Below are 16,125 nucleotides of genomic sequence, written 5' to 3'. Positions count from 1 at the left end.
ACATTCCAAAGCCTGTATAACACATTAATCTTTATCTTGAGCAAGCCCTGGCCATTGTTTTTGTATATCTAAAATAACATACTTAGGATGTCAACATGATCCCTTACCTAGACCTCCAGACATAAACAACCCTGGTGCCAGGGTGACCCCAACAATCCCCCTTGTTACCTCTCACCTGGATGCCTCTGTAAACTATGTATATTCAATATTAACTATCCTACACCCGCCAATATGAAAGAAATGTGTATCTCCATTTTTATCCAATCCTAGAGATTCCCACTTTATTTTCTCCTGCCCCCTTAATCTACCACCAATGGATTTCATGAAGTCTTCCGTCCATCTTTTCCTTTGATTCTAATAGGTGAAAGAAACTACAAAACTTCTGTTCCCTGGGGCATTTTCTCAGTCCTTTGAGATTTGGCTTCTGGTATTGGCCTCTAAACCTTAGCTCAAATAAGCTCTTTAAACCTTTGTTTAGGTTTGAAATTTTCTTGTGAACATCACAATACACATAAGTAATCAGGTTTAAGGGAGGTTACCCAACCAGTCCAAGCTAACGCAGCTAGTGACTGCCGGTGTTGGCTGGAACTGGAGCACAAAGGGAGACATTTGGACAGACACGCAACCAGGGAGAACATCAGGTGAAGGTGGCAGTTACGCTGCCACAAGCCAAGGAGCTGCCCTAAGCCGGGAGGGACCCCTGAGTCAGCTCCTCTCCTGGGGACCGCCAAGGGAACAGAGCCCTGCCACCAGCTTGACCTCGGGTTTCTGCTCTCAAGAAGGAAGTGAGAGACAATGAAGTGCTGTTTTTCAAACCACTTGGTTTGTGGTGATTTGTGATGCAGGCTGTAGGACACTAATACAGTAGCGTGCTACCCAAGGGCAAGACACAAAGCGTCAGAGAAATCACGTCTGCATGCCTGGGCACAAATAATCAGGCAGGAAGGCCCAAACCGAAAGTTCATGTGGTTGTTACCCACGGCGGTGGCTGGGAATGGGGTGGGGAGGAGGAGTGGGAATGTGGGGGACACTTCGAGGGAGATACATTGTTATAGTTCTGGTTTACAGAACTTGTTAGTGTACCATATACTCAAAGTGTCAATAATTAAAGACAACAAAGCATTGGGTAAAAATCTCAAAATATTTCAAATAAGTAACATAACCACGCTGAAGTGTAGAAAAATAATAATTTCAGTAACTTTAGGCACAGTAGTAAAAATAGCAGGAGGTCTAAATATCAGTCTTCAGTTAATTAGTCTGTCTTTCGCATAGGTAATGCTTAGCAGTTTTGGAACTCTTCCATGTATACTTTAGGATTGTGCAAATAAGTGTGTATACCGTGGGTAACGTGAAGTGGGCCACTCGGTGTTAGGGAAGGAAGTTACAAACACAGGAGAAGAGGAGGCTAGAATAAACCAGTGGGGTTGCATTGAAATTAGTTTCTGGTTTTATTTATTTATTTATTCATTTATTATTTAGTGAGAGGAGGGGAGGCAGAGAGACAGACTCCCGCATGCACCCCAACTGGGATCCACCCGGCAAGCCTACCATGGGGCGATGCTCTGCCCATCTGGGGCATTGCTATTGCTCTGTTGCTCAGCAACCAAGGTCTTCCTAGTGCCTGAGGTGGAAGCCATGGAGACATCCTCAGTGCCCAGGGCCAACTCGCTCCAATTGAGCCCTGGCTGTAGGAGGGGAGGGGAGAGAAAGAGAGAGAGAGACAGAGAGACAGAGAGAGAGAGAGAGAGAAGCAAGTGGGGGAAGGGTGGAGAAGCAGAATGGCACTTTTCCTGTCTACCTTGACAAGGAATCAAACCCGGGACATCCACAGTCCAGGCTGACACTCTACCACTGAGCCAACTGGCCAGGGCCAGTTTCTGGTTTTAAACACATGCATAGAATAGACAGAGCACTAGAACCAGACAATACAGAATTGGCACAGACACCTGGCTGGGGATGTGGATTTGACTGAGTGTCCATGTGTTTTCCCAGTTCCATCCTCTGACGGTGTCGACAATATCCCAATAACAAATAGCTCCCAGGGCCCACACATTGGTTTCTAAATACTCTTTTCTACTAAAAACAAAATAAAAGTTCCTTGAAAAAATGGAACTGATGCAGGGAAATCACAGCATGAACATGGAACACAAAATGTGCCAGAAGAAAGTGCTCAACGAACAATGGGGACACGTCCAAAGCAGCAGAAACCCGAGGTCAATCTGGTGGCAGGGCTCGGTTCCCTTCGCAGTCCCCAGGGGAGGAGTTGACTCAGAGGTCCCTCCCGGCTTAGGGCAGCTCCTCGGCTTGTGGCAGCGTAACTGCCACCTTCATGGGATGTTCTCCCTGGGTGCGTGTCTGTCCAAATGTCTCCCTTTGTGCTCCAGTTCCAGCCGACACCGCAGTCACTAGCTGCAGTCACTAGCCCTGTAGCGGCTCCCACTGCCAACTATGGGACAATATAAGATCAAAGAAATAGTGAACAGATTCTAACCCACTCAGTAAAACAGAAAGGTGTGTGCTTACATTACTAGGAAAGAAGGAAGGAAGGAAAGAAGGAAGGAAGGAAGGAAGGAAGGAAGGAAGGAAGGAAGGAAGGAAGGAAGGAAGGAAGGAAGGAAACTCTTCATTATAGTAATATTGTAACAAATAAATTTGAAAGAATGAGAGAATCAGAGTAACATCAGTTGGTAATCCTAATAATTGTTTCAGACAATGATCATCAATCCAGGTGAAAAAAAAAACTCGTTAGTGAAAGTATAACAAAGAACAGAATATTCTTGTTTCCTTTTTTTAAAGATTTAATTTATTCATTTTAGAAAAGAGAGAGAGAGAGAGAGAGAGAGAGAGAGAAAAGGGGGAGGAGCAGGGAGCATCAACTCCCATAGGTGCCTTGACCAGGCAAGCCCAGGGTTTCAAACCGGCGACCTCAGTGTTCCAGGTTGATGCTTTATCCACTGCACCACCACAGGTCAGGTGGAACAAGGTATTCTTATACTCTCATTATATCTCCTCACAAATTTGTGTAAATCACAAAGGGAGAAACAATTAGTTTATAGTGAAGAAACACAGCAGGTACCACCTATAAAGAGTAACCACACTTCACAGTAAGAGGACAAACAGACATCCTGTGCCTCGTGCAATTGATGCCTGAGGACACAGTACCACTTCTGGGGGTTTCTACTAATGATGCAGTGCTTGGATCTCATTCCGAGGAAACATCAGACAAATCCAAACTGAGCAGTAGTCTACAAAATAACTGGCCCGTGAGCTTCAAAATGTCAAGGTCATGAAAAACAAAGAAACACGAGTAACTGTGACAGGCTAATGGAAACTAAAAAGACATCTGGGCCCTGGCCAGTTGGCTCAGTGGTAGAGCGTCGGCCTGGCTTGCAGGAGTCCCGGGTTCGATTCCCAGCCAGGGCATACAGAAGAAGCGCCCATCTGCTTCTCCACCCCTCCCCCTCTCCTTCCTCTCTGTCTCTCTCTTCCCCTCCCGCAGCCAAGGCTCCACTGGAGCAAAGTTGGCCAGGGCGCTCAAGATGGCTCCATGGCCTCTGCCTCAGGCGCTAGAATGGCTCTGGTTGCAACAGAGCGACGCCCCAGATGGTCAGAGCATCACCCCCTGGTGGGCGTGCCAGGTGGATCCTGGTAGGGTGTATGCGGGAGTCTGTCTGACTGCCTTCCCATTTCCAGCTTCTGAAAAATACAAAAAATAAATAAATAAATAAAAAATAAAATAAAAAGACATCGGGCAACTAAAACAATGTAGGGCTATGGAGTGAATCATGGGCCAGAAAAAAAATTCTTATAAAGAATATTGAAACAATTAGTGAAATTTGGGAAAAAACAACAACACTCCTTAAATTAGATAATAGTATAAATGTTAATTCCCTGCTTTTGATCATGGTACTGGGGGTATTTAAGGCAATGCCTTATTTAAGAGAAATACTGAAGTGTTTGGGGACAAAGGAACTGCATGTTTGCAACTTCCTCTCTAGTTTGAGGGAAAGATATACCCACACAGACACACACATTCGTGTATGTAGAGAGTGGATGATGACACAGATGTGGCCAAATAATAACATTTGGGGAATCTGAGTGAAAGACTCATGGAACTTCTTTGTATTATTTCTGACTTTTTCCAGAAGCCTGAACTTCTTTCAAAGTAAAAAATGTTGAAAAGAAATCATGGTAAGCAAATAGCTGGGCTAGAATGCGATTAGCCCCGTGGTCCCAGCCTCTCGGGCAGAAGATGAATCAGGAGGCGAGGAGGCGCGGACCTGCCCTGCCCAGAGCATCTCCTGCCGGCGAACTATTCGGGGCACACACATGGGGAGAGCAAATCAGGGGTCTAAGAACATGCGGCAGGTGTCTCAGTGGCTAGAACGTCACGCCAGCTCGCTGAGGTCAGGGTCGGATCCCCACTCAGGGCACCTGCGAGGGGCAATCAGTGAGAGCACCATGGAAGGGAACGACTGAGTGGAACGAGGAGATAATGCTTCTCTCCCCCCCTCTTCTCTTCTCTCTCTCCCGAATCAATGGGGGTGGGGGGGGGAGAATATGCAGCAAGAAATCAATGGAATCATTGGACACAGCTTACCTGGCCAAGAGGAAGGCAGTTTCTGTTATGTGATTTACAATCATTTCTGTTAAGGATGGGGAGATTTTTAGCACAAAATTCTGATGTCTAGAAGCAGACTGCCATTACATACCATACTCAAGACAACCTTGTTCCTTCTTTTTTTTTTTTTGCATTTTTCTGAAGCTGGAAACAGGGAGAGACAGTCAGACAGACTCCCGCATGCGCCCGACCGGGATCCACCCGGCACGCCCACCAGGGGCGACGCTCTGTCCACCAGGGGGCGATGCTCTGCCCATCCTGGGCGTCGCCATGTTGCGACCAGAGCCACTCTAGCGCCTGGGGCAGAGGCCACAGAGCCATCCCCAGCGCCCGGGCCATCTTTGCTCCAATGGAGCCTTGGCTGCGGGAGGGGAAGAGAGAGACAGAGAGGAAAGCGCGGCGGAGGGGTGGAGAAGCAAATGGGCGCTTCTCCTATGTGCCCTGGCCGGGAATTGAACCCGGGTCCTCCGCACGCTAGGCCGACGCTCTACCGCTGAGCCAACCGGCCAGGGCCCTTGTTCCTTCTTTAAAGGAGGAGGAAGATATTTCCTCTTCCTAGAGCGGAGCCTCCAGTGTCAAGGTGAGGGTTCAGGGCTGCTTCGCGAACAGTTCCGGGGCTCTCACAGAAAGCTTTGTTTACAAAAAAAGTAAAATTTAAAAAGGAAAGAAAAGTCTTGATCGAGTAATAGCACATTGAAAACGACCCGTCCCTGATCCCTGACACACACACACACACACACACACACACACACACACACTATTAAATGTAAATGATGTTTTCACTCAATCCAACGTATTTGTTTTAGAGACCAGAGAACTACAGTTACCAGCTCAGAGTCACAGAGCACATACATTAGGACCCACCCTAGAACTCGGGTCTCCGATCTCAATCAGGGCCCAGGCTGTTTGGTTTTTGCATTCTACGTTCTGTAGCTACTTCCTGGGCACTTTCTTTGTCCCGTGAACTGGTACCTTTATAGATATGGTAATGACCTTTCTCATTGTCCTCACTCCCCCTCCATACCAGAAGGAGAATTGATCATCCGAGCTGGGAACTACGCAACTCACCGTTCAGAACACAGTCAATTACATTAACGAGTTCAAAGAAATTCAACCTTTGCACAAATACACTCTACTTTTATTATTATTATTTTTTTGTCATTGCATTTCCATTAGAGGTTTAAAAAATATTTTTTATGAAATTTATTGGAGTGACGGTGAATAAAATTATATAGGTTTCCAGCGTACCATTCCATAAGACATCATCAGTCTACGCAGGGTTTTTAATAAAATCATGTAATCTAAAGGAAGGATCTAGCAAAGTCTAAAATAAGTTATTGGTGCTTTTTTCATTTTTACTCTCCGCAGAAGAAAAACAGATGAAAGCCATTTTTTTTTTCCTGCCAACACTAAGCTGAAATAAAAGCAGTGTAGACTAGAAAGTCCTTTTATACACACTTAGAGCACAGGGAGACCCGACAGCATGGGCTTCTGTGAGAAACACACTTCAGCCCAGCGGGTGGGGGGCCTCTCAGAAGCTTCTTCCTGACAGCCTGACACTGCCTGCACGGGAGCCCAGACGGGCAGGTCTCTGAGAAGTCCTGGCAGAAGTCAGATCAAAGGCCCAGGGCTGCAGGAGGAAGCCCGGTGCGCAGAGCCGATGTTCCCTCTGGAATCTTCTATTCTCGACAGCACAGCATAAACATTTATAGGGCAGGTGTGGGCCCGGGCTTCCCTAGCGTTAGCATAGATAGCTGAGTTCGTATTAATAAAGGAAGGGAACAGAGGGAATCAGACATTAAGCCTAAGAAACGAGGGAGCTGAATCAGACATGAAGTCGCGTTCATTTCTAGGCACTCCGGGAGACTGCCACATCCTCTTCCCTTGGGACTTAACCCCTGAAGTGACAGGGAGAATCTTCCCAGGGAAGAGAAGGCTTGGTATTGGTACCAGAACAGTGTGTGTGTGTGTGTGTGTGTGTGTGTGTGTGTGTGTGTGATTCCTTTGCTAGGCACATGTGCTGTAGAAATCAAATGACTCAGCAGAACTTTAGAGCATGCTGAGTAGGAGCCAAAATGGCAACATAAAGGGGCAGACACTAGCCTGAGAAAATCTAGGAAAAGAATGAGATTGGATGAGGGTGTGGAACCCCAGAGGGTCCAGGAAAGAAAATGGTTGTGGGAGGTGACACGCACAAGCCCCGGAAAAACCCAGGAAGTAGGATGGGTGGTTTGTAAACAATCCCGCTCGTTCTCAAAAACCAAGAAACTCTATGGAGCAGGGGTCGGGAACCTTTTTGGCTGAGAGAGCCATGAACACCATATATTTTAAAATATAATTCTGTGAGAGCCATACAAGGACCTGTGTACGTTATGCATTGTCCAATAAGAATTTGGTGTTGTCCCAGAGGACAGCTGTGATTGGCTCCAGCCACCTGCAACCATGAACATGAGCGGCAGGAAATGAATGGATTGTAATACATGAGAATGTTTTATATTTTTAACGTTATTATTATTTTTATTAAAGATTTGTCTGCGAGCCAGATGCAGCCATCAAAAGAGCCACATCTGGCTCGCGAGCCCTAGGTTCCCGACCCCTGCTATGGAGGATTCCCAGGGATCTCAGAGCAGTGGCCGCCAGAGCCTGACCACCCCCTGTATCCTCGAGGGTGTCTTGTTTCCCTGCACCCCAATAAATCTTGCCACTATGCTTACACTTCTCCCACGTGTGTGGCCTTTGAACCTGCCAGGAACCAGTTTCCACCAGCCACACCACTAGTTCATGAATTTCCAAGATGAGACACAGGTCACTGAGTTACATTTTCCTCTTTATGGTGTTTCTACAAAACTGAAAGAAGAGACAGAAGAGAGAAACTTGACTGAGCCGATGTTCAATCGAAAAGAAAACTTATTTTTTTTAGTAAAACTATAACTCTCTAATTATTAATAGTAGAAGTGAATGTGGCCTGTTCTTGGAATAATAATAGCAAAATACTCTCTCACACTTAACATTTTTTTAAAATAAAGTTTTAAAGTGTCAATGTAAAAAAACGATCAAACTTGCAGAAAATTTTTATGAGTTTATTTGAGCAACACTGATGACGATGGCCAGGAATCAAAATTTTAACAGATCGAGAAAATGGCAGTCTCACTACTCATTTTTTACATCAGAATTAAAGGGAAATACGTAACGTAATGGTTTTCCATGAAATTTGTTGGCGATAGATTAGGAAGGCCGGAGAAAGAGAAGCAGGAAGATCTCTGGGATTGGATACAAAGTGAAACAATATGTGACAGGTTTGATTCAGGATCAGAGCACATACAGGAACAGATGGATGTTCCCTCTCTCTCTCTCTCTCTCTCTCAAACCAATAAATTAAAAATAAAAAAGTAAAATAAACAGACACATACATCTTTTACATTTGTGGGTGTCGGATAGTTAGCAGGCCACCATCAATTCCGTAACCACAACCGTGAGGGGATGTGTGGTCTTGGCTTTGGTGGTTGTCACCGGAGGGGCTGGGGGGAGGGGAATGGACATTATCCAGACATTCCAAAGGGAGGTTATCCCAGATACAGAAAGGATGGGGGTCGAGGGCAGTGTCTGTGCTTCAGCGGTTGAGAACCACTGGTTGTCAATAATAATCGTCACAGTGATGCCTGGTGTCAGGTGGATACTCGACTTATGGGGGGAGGGTGATTGCCTAAATGATATAAAAGTCTGACCACAACTCTGTACACCTGAAACTAATACAAAATAATATCGAATGCCAACTGTCACTGAGAAAGAATAAAACACCTGAAGAAATGAGCGATGATGGTTTTCTCCTGTCCCATCCCCGACCTGTAGTATTCTAATTGCTGCCGCCGATTGTTTTGTGAAAACACCAACAAGAGTATGCCACCTGCCCTGCTTCAAGTCTGCAATGGCTTTGCTGTCCTCAGGGGACGTGCCAACCCCTCACCGCGGCCTGCAAGGCCCCGGTCTGTCCCTCCTCTGTCTCCACTCCCACTGCTTCTGCCCTTTCGTTCCCGAGTGTCTCAGAAATGCCTGTTTCTCACCTGTTCCCGCTTCTCATCCGCTGTTTCTGTTGCCAGAACAGTTCTTTCTGTTCTCCTAGATGACTCCCGCCTCCTTTCAAATGTCAGCTGACCTGCTACCTCCTCAGGACAGTTTCCCTAGCGTGGCACCCCCACCCCCGCCCCGCCCGCCCGTGTCCACAGCTGGGTCCCCTTGCTTGCCTGCCTTTCCCCAGGACACCCCCTACCCCCGGCTGACTTTCAGAGCCTTCTCAGTTTTTGTGAAGTATTTCACTCCGTCATAATCCGGAAGCTCAAAGTGGGGACCCAGTCTTGTGAGTGCCTGTGCGTTGTAGGGATTTGATAAATAGTTGTTGAATGAATGAACAGATGACTGGAGGAAAGAAAAGACAAAGCTCAGAAGGGCTCCACCATTTCTGAGTGACAGAGACAAGTCTGGCAGCAGAGGGGACTGAGGGGGTGGCCAGGGCGGCAGGAAGCAAGACAAGGAAGGCAAGAGAAGGAACTGTTCCAGCATCAGGCGGGAGGCAGCAATGTCAGGCGTCAAAGGGTCAGCAAAGGCCCTGGACAGCTGGCTCAGCGGTAGAGTGTTGGCCCGATGTGTGGATGTCCCGGGTTCGTTTCTCGGCCAGGGCACACAGGAAAAGCGCCCATCTGCTTCTCTACCCCCCCCCCCCTTCCTCTCTGTCTCTCTCTTCCCCTCCCGCAGACAAGGCTCCATTGGAGCAAAGTTGGCCCGGTGTTGAGGATGTCTCCATGGCCTCTGCCTCAGGCGCTAGAATGGCTCCAGTTGCAGTGGAGCAACGCCCCAGATGGGCAGAGCATCTCCCCCTAGTGGGCATGCCAGGTGGATCCCGGTCGGGCACATGCGGGAGTCTGTTTCTCTGCCTCCCCTCTTTTCACTTCAGAAAAAAAAAAGGAAAAGAAGGAGTCAGCAAAGACAAGGATAAACTTAGTGACACAGAGGCCACTGGGGACTCCGTTGGAGCATTTCAGGGAAGTGAGAGGTGTAGAAGGTAGGTTTCGGGGCTGGGTCAATGAGAATGAGGACAACAAGAATGAGCAGAGAATTAGGGTTAAACCTGAGACCACCGCCCCACCATTTGCTCAGTGTGGGCTCCAGCAACTTGCTTGATTGTTACCTTACTCATCTGTGACATGGGGCTAAAAATGGTGCCCACCTTCTGGGTTGCTGGAGAATTAGGAATGATGAATGCCACGGATTAGTCTCAAGGAGAACCTTGATAAATGGTAGCAGTCGCTATAATCTAGTTCAGAGCCCGCATTTAAATTCACTGTTCCGTGAGACCAGACCTAACTAAATCAGCAGAGGCTCAGGCATCCTTTAAAAGTTTATCAGCTACATTATAATCAAGTCCACTTACTGTCAACTCAGTTGCCTTTCAGTTAGGTAGGATGTGATAGAAACCATTACGGAAAATGCGTGTGGGTGTGTTTGATAAAGCAAATAGAGAACAATTCTACCTATAGCAGTGGATTTAATTCATAAAGAGTTACATGGAATTTTGTCAGCATGTACATTACATATATAAAAAATTTTCTTGTAAAATTCTCTTACAGCGCAGAAACACAATGAATAAAAAAGTATTGCAATTGGGATTCTAGGCAAAAATAGCAGGTTCACACACTGCCATAATTCCTGTCTCTTCTTGGAGCTTTTGTGAAAGTCGTGGATGGGTGAAAATTTAAATGTCTTCTGCTATGACTTGGAATGTTAACGTGCATATCATAGTTTTCGAAAGAAACATTTATATTAGACTATGAATATGACAATATCTTTTGTTCAATCTCAGAATTCAAGCATGTTCAGTTCATATAAGAACGTTTTTGAGTTTTGCAAAAAAAAAAAAAAAATTACACCCAAAGTTTTACGCATATTGCTATGTGTGAATACTTGAGCTATCAACAAAGTGTACTGTTAATTTATCCTTCACTTTTGAAGGACAGTTTTGCCAGCTACAGAATTTTTGGTTGACAGTTCTTTTCTTTCGTAACTTTGAATGTGTCAACCCATTGCCATCTGCTCTCCAAGGTCTCAGATGAGAAATCCGATGCTAATCTTATAGAGAATCCCCTGTGTATGATGAGTCATTTCTCTCTTACTGTGTTCCAGATTCTCTCTTTGGCTTCTGACAGTTTAACTGTGATGTGTCTAGGTGTAAATCTCTGAGTGTAGACTACATGGAATCTGTTAAGAGAGTTGGGTTCCTGTGTTTTGGCAGGCTTCCAGTCATTATTTCTTTAAATGTTCTTTTGATCTCTTGCTCTCTGTCTTCTCTTTCTGGTACTTTCTTTATGCATATGTGGGTACACCTGGTGGTGTCCCACAGGTCTCTTTGCTCTATTCATTTTTATGAATAGGAGAATTAGGAATGATGAATGCCACGGATTAGTCTCAAGGAGAACCTTGATAAATGGTAGCAGTCGCTATAATCTAGTTCAGAGCCCGCATTTAAATTCACTGTTCCGTGAGACCAGACCTAACTAAATCAGCAGAGGCTCAGGCATCCTTTAAAAGGATTTTATTTGTTTTTATTTCTGTTCTTCAGGAGAATCTCAGTTGATCTACCCTTAAGTTTGCTGATTCTTTCTTCTGCCTTTTCAAATCTGTTATCAAGCTCCTTTAGTGCATTTTATAATTTCTATTATTATAATTTTCAAATCCAGGATGTTCATTTGATTTCTTTTAATAATAAATATCTATTTATTGATATTCTCTATTTGGTGAGAGAATATTTTCCTTCTTCTTTTTTTCTTCTTCAATGAAAGGCAGAGAGGCAGACGGATAGGCTCCCACATGTGCCCCTGGGATCCACCAGCAAGCTTCCTGCAGGGCGATGCTCTGCCCATCTGGGACTGCTGCTTCATTGCTCAGCAACTGAGGTATTTTAGTACCTGAGGCGAGACCATGGAGCCATCCTCAACTTCTGGGGCCAACTTGCTCAAACCATTTGAGCCATGGCTGCAGGAGGGGAAGAGAGAGAGAGGAGCGGGAAGGGGTGGAAAAACAGATGATCGCTTCTCCTGTGAGCCCTGCTTGGGAATTAAACCCTGGACTTTCACATGCCTGGCTGACACTTTACTGCTGAATGAACCGGCCAGGGCTGAGAGAGCATTCTCATGCTTTGCTACAACCATTCTTTAGACATGGGTTCTATTAGTTCTTTCAACATATTTAAAATAGCTGATTTAGTCCAATGTCTGGGCTTTCTCAAGGACAAATTCTATTGAGGGTTTCTCTCCTGTGGATGACCATGTCTCTTTTCTCTTCCTCCTTCTCCCTCTCCTCCTCTTCCTCCCCCTTTTTCTTCTTTTTTGCATGTTTCGTAACTTTCCTCTTGAAAACTGGGCATTTGCAATTCTATAACCTGGTAACTCTGGAAATGAACTTCTTTTCCCTCCGCAGTGTTTGCCGTTATTGCTGCTTATTTACTTGTCTGTAACTCTTCTGAACTAAAATCTGTATTCTTTGGGGGGTTTTTTTGGGGAGGGGGCTATCAAGATCTCTAGTCTGTTTACTTAGTGGATAGCTAATGACTGGCCAGCGATTTCCTTAAAAGCCTGGAGCTGATCTCCCAGAATTCAATAAGGGGGTCTTTGTGTGTGTTGGGTTAGGCCTTCAACCCTCATCCAGGCTTAGAATTCTGCCTTCACTTCCTGCTTGTCCAGAACCTCCAGGGTCGAGGTGAGAACTTAGGGCCTCTCAGGCCCTTTCAGAGCTTTTTAAAGCCCCTTGTGAACATCTCATTCCTTGGCACCCCTTTTTAATGTTTTTGGCCAGCCTCCTAATGGCCCACATTGCTAATCCTGCCTCTGGAAGCCACGCATTATGAAGATTTCCTCTAGTAGTTTTTAACAAAAGCCCAGGAAACAGGCTGTTTGCTCAGTGAAGTCAACCAAGAGAACCCCTGTGAGTAGGAGTTTCCAGGGAGCTTCCACGCAGGTCAATAAATTGCAATTCTTTGGAAAGGGGGCCTTTGCAGAGAGCTCCAACCCATTCTTCCTCCTCCAATGGTTGCTGGGCTGACGTTTTACCTTGCCTGGGCTGTTGGTTTGCAAGGCTACCGCACAGCTGGGACAGGGCTTGGGAACAAGATGACGCTGTACTCATGCCACAACACTCACTGTTCTTACTGAGATTCGGGTAATTTTTCTTTGGAATAAACACTCCCCAGATCATTGCAAATCTTTGGTTAATTTCCAGAGTTCTGAACAAGTTGATTTTGACAATTATTTTTGCCAGCGCTTTAAAATATGAGTAGCAGCTCTTTAAAGGTCCTCAGTCCTCCGTTCTGCTGATGTCACTGGCACAATGCTTTTGAGGTTCATTTACAGCATAGCAGGGGTCAGCAGCCCATTCCCTTTATTTCTGAACTGTATTCTGTTGTGTGGATATATGTATATTTATATATTTACCCATTTGTCAGTTGATGTACATTTAGATGGTTTCCTGTTTTTGGCTTTTAATGTTTCTGCAAAATGGGATGTGCAAGTCTTTTTTCCATAGCGTCTTTCTTGGGGAAGTGTCTCGAAGTTGAATTGCTGTGTCAAACAGTGACTTTATGCTTAACATTTGGAGAAACTGTCAAACTGTTCTCCAAAGTGTCTGCACTGTTTTACATCCCTCCAGTGTGCCCGACAGTTCCTGTATCTTCACATTCTCCCCAATGTTTGTTTTTGTCTGTCTTGTGCATTAAAGCCATCCTAGTGGCTATAGAATAGTTCGCATGTGTTTCTTACACTTGTGCGAATGTGTGTAGAACAATTATTATTGTTACTGTTAGTGTAAACAACAAAAAAGTTTTTTTTTGTTTTGTTTTGTATTTTTCCGAAGCTGGAAACGGGGAGAGACAGTCAGACAGACTCCCACATGCGCCCGACCGGGATCCACCCGGCACGCCCACCAGGGGCAACGCTCTGCCCACCAGGGGGCGATGCTCTGCCCCTCCGGGGCGTCACTCTGTTGCAACCAGAGCCACTCTAGCACCTGGGGCAGAGGCCAAGGAGCCATCCCCAGCACCCGGGCCATCTTTGCTCCAATGGAGCCTCGGCTGCGGGAGGGGAAGAGAGAGACAGAGAGGAAGGAGAGGGGGAGGGGTGGAAAAGCAGATGGGCGCTTCTCCTGTGTGCCCTGGCCGGGAATCGAACCTGGGACTTCTGCACGCCAGGCCGACGCTCTACCACTGAGCAAACCAGCCAGGGCAACAACAAAAAAGTTTTAACGACATAATTATAACACCCCCTATTTATAAAGAACTTGCAGGTAGCAGTTGACTGTGACAATCACAGTGGGGACTAGGCAAGGACACTACCCTCATTTTATTGATAGAAAAACAAAGTCTTGGTGTCAAGTCAGAAGTCAGTGACCAGTTAAGTGTCACATGGCTCCTATGTGAGGGAGCTCAAAATACTTATGACCAGTCTTGTACTCTTCCTACAGTCCTCAAAATAGGAGTCCTAAAACTTTGAAGAGATAAAAAGGGTTTAAAAAATTGAATTTATCAATCACAGTTGACATTCAATATTATTTTATATTAGCTTCCGGTGTGCAGCATAGTGGTTAGACATTTATATAACTAACAAGGTGATTCCCCAGATAATTTCTGCACCCACTCAGCACCATACCTTGTTATTACAATATATGATAGATGATATTCCCTGTGCCGTACTTTACACAACCCTGTGACTATTCTTTATTTTTTATTATTTTCTTCTTTTCCAGTCGAGAGGAGGGGAGCTGGAGAGACCGACTCCCGCACACACGCCGACCAGGACCCACCAGGCAACCCCTCTCTGGGGCTGATGCTCTGTGCATCTGGAACTGCACTAGGAACTGAGCAATTCCTGTGGCTACTCTGTCACTTCTGATTGGCACTTCTCAACCCCTTCACCTCTCCACCCAGCCCTGTAGCCCCTCCCCTGGCCTCCACCAGTCTGTCCTCTGTGTCTGTGAGTCTGTTTCTGTTCTGTTTGTTCATCCATTGTGTTCATGAGATTCCACATATAAGTGAAATCAGATGGTATTTGTCTTACTCTGTCTGATTTATTTCACTTAACATAATATCCTCTAGGTCCATCCATGTTGTTGCAAATGATAATATTTTGTTCTTTTTTTATGGCTCAGTAATATTCCATTGTGTGAATGTACCGCATCTTCTTTCTCCACTTGTCTGTTGATGGACAGTTAGGTTACATCCATATCTTGGTTTATTGTAAATAATGCCGCAAGAACATAGGGGTTGCATATATCTCTTCAAATTAGCATTTTGGAGTTCTTTGGATAAATACCCGGAAACAGAATTGTTAGGTCATAAGGTAGTTCTATTTTTTTGAGCAAACTTCATACCGTTTTTTTTATACTGGCTGCACCAATTTGCAATCCCACCAACATTGCATGAGGGTGCCCAGTAAGAGTCTTATTTAAAAAATATTTTTTATTACACTTTTTATATTCCTTGAACTCCCTTAGTGATTACCAGGACGGCAATGAATGATGTGCAACAGTAACACAGTTAGATGAATTTCCTGAGCTACTGGGCACATGGCAGTATGTGGGGGTGAGTAGTCTTGTCATGTAGGACAACATCACGTATGGTAGCTTAACGTCCCAGAGAATTGTTTACCTCATTTCACAAACTAGTCCAGAAGTGTCACTTGTTATACTACCAGAAAAATGTCTATCTCAACACAGGATTAATGTGAAACATTCACTTCAGACAGCCTACCCCAGTTAAGAATTCCTAAAATCTCATCCAGGAATAGGTAATGCGGGCAGTCATGAGGCTTTTACAAGTATCAGTCATCTGTAGTATGATTTAATATAAACAAGTGAGTTACAGACTAGGAGTTACTCTGTGATTTAATTTTATCAAAGAAACAATCCGTTCATCACCACAAGGTGTCTATCATTAAGCAAAATGTACCTGATCTCGCATAATTGCTAAACATAATCACGTACTTGGTAAAACATTTGAGAGCTGCGAACTTTTACAGGAAGTGCTGGGTGGCGTGTATGATACCTGCAGCCACTATGTAGGAAGGGATTTGAGGTTTTGACATTTTTTTTTTTATTGAAGCTGGAAACGGGGAGAGACAGTCAGACAGACTCCTGCATGTGCCCAACCGGGATCCACCCGGCACACCCACCAGGGGGCGACGCTCTGCCCACCAGGGGGCGATGCTCTGCCCCTCCGGGGCGTCGCCCTGCCGCAACCAGAGCCACTCTAGCGCCTGGGGCAGAGGCCAAGGAGCCATCCCCAGCGCCCGGGCCAACTTTGTTCCAATGGAGCCTCGGCTGCGGGAGGGGAAGAGAGAGACAGAGAGGAAGGTGGGGGTGGAGAAGCAAATGGGCGCTTCTCCTATGTGCCCTGGCCGGAAATCAAACCCGGGTCCCCTGCACGCCAGGCCAACGCTCTACCACTGAGCCAACCGGCCAGGGCCAAG

Source organism: Saccopteryx bilineata, chromosome 6 (genome assembly GCF_036850765.1).
Source record: "Saccopteryx bilineata isolate mSacBil1 chromosome 6, mSacBil1_pri_phased_curated, whole genome shotgun sequence".
Classification (NCBI taxonomy): domain Eukaryota; kingdom Metazoa; phylum Chordata; class Mammalia; order Chiroptera; family Emballonuridae; genus Saccopteryx; species Saccopteryx bilineata.
Note: the sequence above shows the minus strand (reverse complement) of the source record.